Source organism: Chinchilla lanigera, unplaced genomic scaffold, assembly GCF_000276665.1.
Source record: "Chinchilla lanigera isolate Chin_1 unplaced genomic scaffold, ChiLan1.0 scaffold00030, whole genome shotgun sequence".
Lineage (NCBI taxonomy): Eukaryota > Metazoa > Chordata > Mammalia > Rodentia > Chinchillidae > Chinchilla > Chinchilla lanigera.
In genome coordinates, this window is record NW_004955431.1 from 8546030 (window position 1) to 8554282 (window position 8253).

An 8253-nucleotide genomic window follows, 5' to 3' on the forward strand; every position below is an offset into this window, starting at 1 on the left:
TCTCTCTCTCTCTCTCTCTCTCTCTCTCTCTCTCCGCCCAGCCCCCGGCTTCTTTCATGATACCTTTCTCTACCATACTCTTTCTGCCTTAGTGCTAGCAGACCATACATGAACTAAACCATGAGTCTAAACAAACCTATCTTCCTTTCAATTGCAGTTGTCTCTGTTTTGCTCCAGCTTCAGGAAAGTAACTAATACAATTGTGAACATAAATGACTTTTCCAAACAGGTGGCTCCTTGCTCTCTGTGCTCTGGAAGATGACCCATTAATATCACAGAGTAGCAACAACTAAAAGAACAGTTTCACTCTTTTAACTCCTGCTACGATTTTCATTTGATAATTAGGTACATGTGCCAGTAGTGTACTTCATATATGGTAATCCAGGATAATAAGGTAGACATTGAAGTCTATCTAAAGACTACTACCGTAGTAGCTGGGGATATAGCTCAGCGGCACAGCACCTGCCTGGCAAGCACGAGGTTGTGTGTTCAATTCCCAGTACCCCTCCACTACTGACATAAAGACTGCTTTCTCACCATAGAAGAAAAAGTAAATGAGTATGGGCTAGCACACATAAAACTACCATATCATTCAGAAAGTAGACAGTCCTTCAACTGACACTTGCAAATAGGTTTATACATAGAATTTAAAGAAAAATTACTAATAACATAGACAAAGATGAACTATAACCCATATTAAAATAAGAGGTAAGAAAGTGTGCTGAAATAATAATTTAGAACCTTACATTAAGGATTTTAAAATATAAACATCCATGCTGTGCACTTTCTAAAATTTCTAAAGCAGTATGGTACGTACTTCTACATAAAATAATTAATCCCTTAAAGAGCCTGATAAGATTTATTATGTGCAGTTTTTTATATAAAACTAGGCCCAACAAGTTTACATGATTTCTTTCTTCTTTGGCTTTACTAAGTTGGACTGTGCCATTAATCAACTTAATACACACCCACTTCCCAGAAAGCATAAACATGACCATAGAAAACATGTTTTGCAGTTATGCTGGTTCTTAACCTGATTTTAGCTCATTTTCTCTAAATAAGTGAGCTAAGAGCTTTTGGTTTGGTGCCATTTAAATTACAACCACGGTCTTTGCAGAAATCTATTTAAATCATTGTTTCTCAAAGTTAATTCTATAACATTTTGCATCTGGGTCTAGTAAGAGGACTAATTTTTTTCTTTTTTTTATTTTAAAGAGAGTAGTAAATGAGAAACAAAGAAATAGAACAATAGCAGCATACCAGTATCACAAACATAAGCAAATCAAAGCAAGAGCATTCAAAGTGATACAGCGTCTCAAGACAAAATAATATGAATCAAAGGTGGTTGTTACATTACATATCACTATCCTCAACTACATTGCTCAGATTACCAGATGTAAGAATGAAAGATTGCTCAAACCATTATAGGAAATAAGAAAATAATTCTTTGATAAATCATTAGAGATAATACAGAGTTTCACTAGACAAGATGGTAGTTCACCGTTTTAATTCCATTGCATATTGTTACCTTCAAATCAGTAGCTCAGACCAACAGACACAAGCATGCACAATCAATCAGAACATAAAAAATTGTAATCATAACTCTTCATTTCAATACACCATCAGCAAGACAGTTATCACAGCTATTCATATATATATTCATGTTTTGCCTTCCTTCTTTCTTTTTTCTTCTTTCCCTCATCCCAGTCATTCCTTCCTTTGAGCAATTTCTTCCTCTTTCCTATCATCTATTGTAAATTTTGAGTTTTGCCTAGTCTTTCAGGTTCCTACACCAAGGAGACAATATGATGTTTACCCATCTGGATCCGATTTATTTCACTTCTGAGTATGGTCTCTAGTCGCATCCATTTACCTACAAAAGCCTCGAGAGTACCTAAATTTATTGGAAGAGAAAGTAGGTAAAAATCTTGATGACACTGTTGCAGGCAGAGAGTTCATGAACAAAAACCAAACTGCACAGGAAATACTTCCAAGAATCAACAGCTGGGATCTCATCCTTTTTTTTTTTTTTTTGGTATTTTTCCAGTACCGGGAATAGAACTCATGACCTTGCACTTGCCAGGCAGGTGCTGTGCCCTTGAACTAAATCCCCAGCCCCCAGGATCTCATCTTATTGAAAAGCTTTTGTGTATCTAAAGAAATCACCAAGAGTGTAAAAAGAAAACCCACGAATTGGGAAAAAATTTTAGTCAACTGCCCCTCAGACAAAGGACTTCTATGTAGGACATATAAAGAATTTTAAAAAATCAGGCCCCCCAATTCAAAGAAGCAATCCAAAAATAGGCATTGGAGATAAATATACACTTCTCTAATGAAGAGATGCTAATGGCGAATAAATACATGAAAAAATGTTCAATGACATTGGTCGTTCGAGAAATGCAAATTAAAACAACACTGAGATTGCATCTCACCCCACAAAGAATGGCTATCATTACGAAATCAACCAATAACAAATGCTGTAGAGGCTGTGGGGAGAAAGGAACCCTACTCCACTGCTGGTGGGAGTGTAGATTGGTGAAACCACTATGGAAAGCATTTTGGGGATTCCTCGCAAAACTAGAATTGGAAGTCCCTTTAACCCAGCTATTCCCACTCTGGGTATTTTCCCAGAAGAATTAAAGACATCATATCACAGCAATATATGTGCACCCATGTTTATAGCAGCTCAATTTGTTATAGCTAAATCTTGGAAACAACCCAGATGTCCATCCACTGAGGAATGAATAAAAATGTTGTGGTATTTTTATACAATGGAGTATTATTCAGCTATTAAAAAAGGACTAATGTTAAACGAAAATTTGTGGATCACTCCAGACTGAAATAATAAGAGTATTTTGATGGAAACAACTTAAGTGTCCATGAATTGGACAATACTCAAAGAAAATATGTGTACATATTTTACATATGCACACAAAAATACTATTCACCCATGAAAAGGATAAAATTAAGTCATGTGAGACAAAACCATGAAAGTGGAGATCTCCTTAAATGAAATAAGGCAGTCACTGGAAGGTAAGCACTGCATGAACATAAAATGTCAATACCATGTGAGCTGAGAGTAGAATGGGAGGGAGGATAGGAGAAATGGGGAAAGGTTAATCGATGGGTGTTAAGTTAAAAATAAGGATAAGAAATTCTGGTACATTCTTTCACCGTAGCGTACTACAGGTAGCCATGGTGTATTGTATATCAAAGAGTTGGAAAAAAGGACTTTGAATATTTTCACCATAAAGAAACAATATATGCATGATGAAATAGATGTGTTTCATCTGTTTTAAACATTATACAGTTCATACAGGTATTAAAACATCATTAATATACACATTTGTATGTTTTATATATCAATTAAATGTAAATTTAGAAAAGCTTTTAGCGTAAACTTCCACGATGATTCTTATAAACACTAAACGGTCCTAGACTTTCTTGAAATTTGCAAATTCTAAGAAATTTTAAGCACTTTCTTATTTCCCTGTGTTCTAGGATGTAGTTCGGCTGCAGAAAGAGTTTAATCCACTGAATAGTGCAAGATGTATTAGGCAGGGCCAGATGTGCATAAACCTCAGTAGGTAATTGTTACCTCCTATTCAGGTCAGGCTCTTCTGGGTACTTTTCCCAATGTGCACTGAGTTATGAGGTTTTCAGTCCAGATGACAGAAACAGCTTCTCTCTTAGGATCTAGGCATGAGGTATTTTTTCCTCTACTATTTTCAGATGGCTCTTTCTCTGACTTTTAGTAATTTCCTCATGTGCATATGTTGATCGTTGTTCTGCTGAATACTTAAAGGGATGCTCTGTAGATCCCAGAGTCTTTTCTGAGCTTCTCTGTCTTCTCTGGTCCTCTGTTCTGTGAACTTTAGCCTATTTGCTTTTATTTGACCTTTAGCTCAATTCCCTCTGCCAGGTTCCACCTGGCTTCTCCCTCCTAGCACTGCTGCCTGGAGGATCTCTCAGGGCAAAAAAGCAGGTGCATTTCCGTCTTACCCCACCTATCTTTTCGTCTCTCAGGCATCACCATCACTCATCACTTAATGCCCAAGGTGATGGGTAATCTTATCAGCTTTATTGGACTGACAGATACCTGGGAAATCAGTGGAACACACTCTGAGTGTGTCTATGAGGGCGCTTCCAGAGACGGGCACATGAGGCAGTAACTGAAGAACTGAGGGGAAAGACTTAGTCTGAATGTGGGAGGCACCAGATGGAACACCACAGAAGGAAGAAAGCCTGAAGCGCGTGCTTTTCTACCCGCACATGCTCTCTAGCTCTCTCTGTCTCCTGGATGCTGTGAAGTGAGCAGATTTTCTCTATCATGCCCTTCTACCATGATGCTTCTGATGTGCATGGGCCTAGAGGCAACGGATTCAGCTGACCATGGGCTGAACGTTCAAAAAGAATGATCCAAACTTCCTCATGTTAGTTACCTTTCCCAAGCATTTTGTCACAGCAATAAAACCTATCACTTCCAGTGTCTTGAAAATCTTTATTTGAATTTTTGTGTCCATTTCTTTAAATGGTGTCAGTCAGAAGACTAAAGTCCATCCCTGTTACTCTATTTTTTCCCATAAATGCAAGATGGTCTGCTATATAACTTAGTTGTATGAAGTCCATTTCATAATCACAAGTAATATCTTTAAATAGGAGCAACCAACTGGAAAATAAGGGGATCTAGGTGTGAAAATGTTGATGGAACACACACAGGTTTATCATATATGATAACAGCAACAAAAACAGCTTAAGATGAGATTTTACAGCTACTATCCAAGCTATACAATATATATAGCCAGTTACACATACACCAGTAAGAAAACTGTCCAAAGGAAAATGGCATCAGAATTTTATTCACTGAAATTTTCTTTTTTATAATCATATGAACAGTTATTTCTTTTCATTTACAAATATTGGAAGACTTCTTAAAGTTTTAAGTACTTGCTCACTTTTTATGGAAATAAGATCATTGCTTTCACATTTGAGGGACCTTTGTAAGGTTTTACATAACATACAATAAATATTCATTGGTAAGATTTCTACAATATGAGAAAAGACTTAGTTGTTTCTAGCCAACCTAGATTCTAAAAACAACACTAGAAAAACAATGCCATATGTGAAGGCATCTGATAACTGGTTCTCATCTTTAACACTAAAGCAATTAACTACAGCATTTCCTAAACTTTTATAGACTTTCACAATTATGAAAACAAAGAAATATCTAAAGAATACAAGTAACTTCTTGAACGATAAATCCAAAAGTTCCGCATTCCATCCTTCAAACCATTAGTTCATTGAAAGGAACAGTTAGTGCTTATATGGTTTGATCAATTTTGGATGCCTGTGCCTGGTAATCTGAGCAACTACTTTGAAGATAATAATAGGCAGTATAATAACCATTTCATTTCATTTTTTTTTTCTTTTGGTACCAGGAATCAAACTCAGGACCTTGAATTTACCAGGCAGACACTGTGCCACTGAGGTGTATTACCCAGCTGTAATAACCATTGCTAATTTCCTATCATCTTCTTTTCAAATTCTGTACTGTTTTTAGTGGAGTTTTTTGTTTCTTTAAAATAAAAAACATAAAGAAAAAAGTACAAAGAAAAAAGAGTAGGGACCCTGACTATAAGAGAAAAACATATAGCTGACTGCATCTATTTTACTTTGAAAATGTTACTCTGAAAATAATAGCACAATGTAAATATAAAAATAAAAATTTACACATTCATTTATCTTTATTTCAGAAGTATGTTTCATTTTTACTTAATATGTATATATATATATATATATATATATATTTTTTTTTTTTTTTTGAGACCAGAAACTTTTTTATACCATTGGTGCTGTCCTGCACAGGATTATGTATTTATATGAACTGTAACTATTGTGATTATATACAAATGCATGATTTCTGATAAGAAACAGTCTCATAGTCTGGAAATGGGCAAAACCTTTATAATCAATCCGTCTCACTTTGGAGCCAGCAAGGTCAACTGCTTAATATGCTAAAAATATTCAATTTCTGTGTAAGGGAAAGTAAAACAAAAAGCACCAATCAATTCTCTAACTGTCAAGAAATTCATCACAGGAAGTTCATCTGCTTCTTTTAATGCTATACAAGTAACTTCTTAACATAAACACCTTGATTGGTGATGTCATGCTGCTCTTTCCGTTGCCTTTTTTCATGAAGAGCTCAAGTTTCACGTTCAGGGTTCTTTTCACACATTTAGACACACAAAGAACCAATTTGTAAAAGACAAAAATAGAGTTTTAATTTCTCTTATTTTAGTATGTAAATGTTGGTTTTCATTACTAAAGTATTTTTCCTACTTTAAAATTACCCTCTTGGTTAATGATATTTCTCCTAAGTAGAACGTGCTGGTTAACATGTGGACACTCTTAATGAACTTCTGACTGCCGTAATGTTGCAGAGAATTTCTAGCCCTATCTGCCAGCTTGCTAAATCTCTTTTCTGTTTTCTCTGAAGTTGGCCTTTGTTCTCATTGGTACCTTTTGTACCACTGTGATTTCTTTTCTGGACTAAACCAACTCCTTCCATACTGGACCTCCTGTTATTAGTGTCTCTTTGTCTTAATTCACTTATAAAAATTGAACACATTTTTATTCAGAAAGCCCAGCTATGATAATGTCACTTTCTTAGGCAGTGACTTTGAACATTTTCACTCAACTGTAGAAGAAAGCTTAATGTTGTATTCACATACATATCCTTTGAAAATCAACATTAACGTAATCTCACTTTAAGCCTTAGAAGATGCTCTGTACACAAATCCAAACTGATTTACTCTTGCCTTCCTAGACTACATGGATATGATACTTATCATATATCTTTTTTCTTCAAGTTGAAGTCTTAATGATCTGCCCAGCCAAAAATTCCCTCCTCTTCTGATCTCACATCATGCTTTGGTGCGACCACATCTCTCCTGCATGAGTGCAGTCAGCTGACATGAAACTACACATTCAAACCATCTCTCCTTAAAAATTAAAAGTGATAAAGTGCTACATTTTCTTTTCATCTTTGTATCCTCATAGCTCCTAATGAAGTATATGTTGCCTAGATTATATTCAGTGAATAGTGATTGAAATAAATTCATTTGTTCAGAAATTTTATTGTCTTTTAAAACTTTTTCTTTTGAACCACAATGATACTGTTTCCAGTTCAAAATCTCTCCGTCTTTCATAGTCATTCCTGAGCAGCAAAGCTGTAAACAATGCATTTGAGGGAAAAGAAGGCCTCAGAATCTTCCCAAGCTGTTGTTCATCTGTACACATCTGTTGGTGGTTATTAGTCACAGGAAAATGTCTAACAGTTTACAAGTTTTATTCAAATTCTCCTTCAAAGTTGTTCCATGTTGGTCAACCATTATTAGGCCAGGACTAGACCAGCTCTTTCCATGTACAAAAACATAGCTTCCTACTCCAAAACTCCCTGCTTGTTCTTCACATCAGTAAAGTGACAAAGCTCAAAATCACTATCAAGTTGAATACAGTGCTGAGAACTCCAGAGGTCCTTCTTCTCTTCAGACTGAAATACTGCTTTCAAGTCAATGAAGACATCTTTCCACTTTGTGATTTTTAGGGGTTATTGGGCTCTTATGTGGTCAAATGATGGAACCATTCTGAAACTAACCTCAGTAATTCAGGTACAGGTTACAAATGCAATCTACTGGTAGCTCTTAAAGCTATTGACTTTTATTTTTGAATTATTGCAATTATTATTTATTCTTAAGCATAATTAAATGCTTATCAGATGTGTGCACAGTACACACAAATGAATGGATATAGAATGCAGAATGACATTAAATTCAATGTATTATTGCCATTCTCTCAATTGTATCTGTTATTGCAAAGAGGGTCCAGAAAAGGTTTAATTTAGATGTTATACTCTTACATCAACTAATTGATATGACACATTATTTGAGTGGTATTTTTCAGTTTCATATTTTTATATTTATTAGTCAGGATCATTAGTTTGAAAATAATATAAAACCAAATCAGAATTAATTGAACGAAGACTAGAAATTTTAGGTTATATAGTAATAATTATATTCAAATAAATCACAAATATCAAAAAAGAGTTAGAGCCAGGAATGAACATATTAAGACTAGGGATTCAATGCAAATAAGCTCTTTTTCTGTTATTTATTTTAGTGTTTTGGGATTTGGGGGGTTTGTTGCTTTTGTTTCTGTGTATTCGCATAGTGTAGAACCTAGATACTGATAATC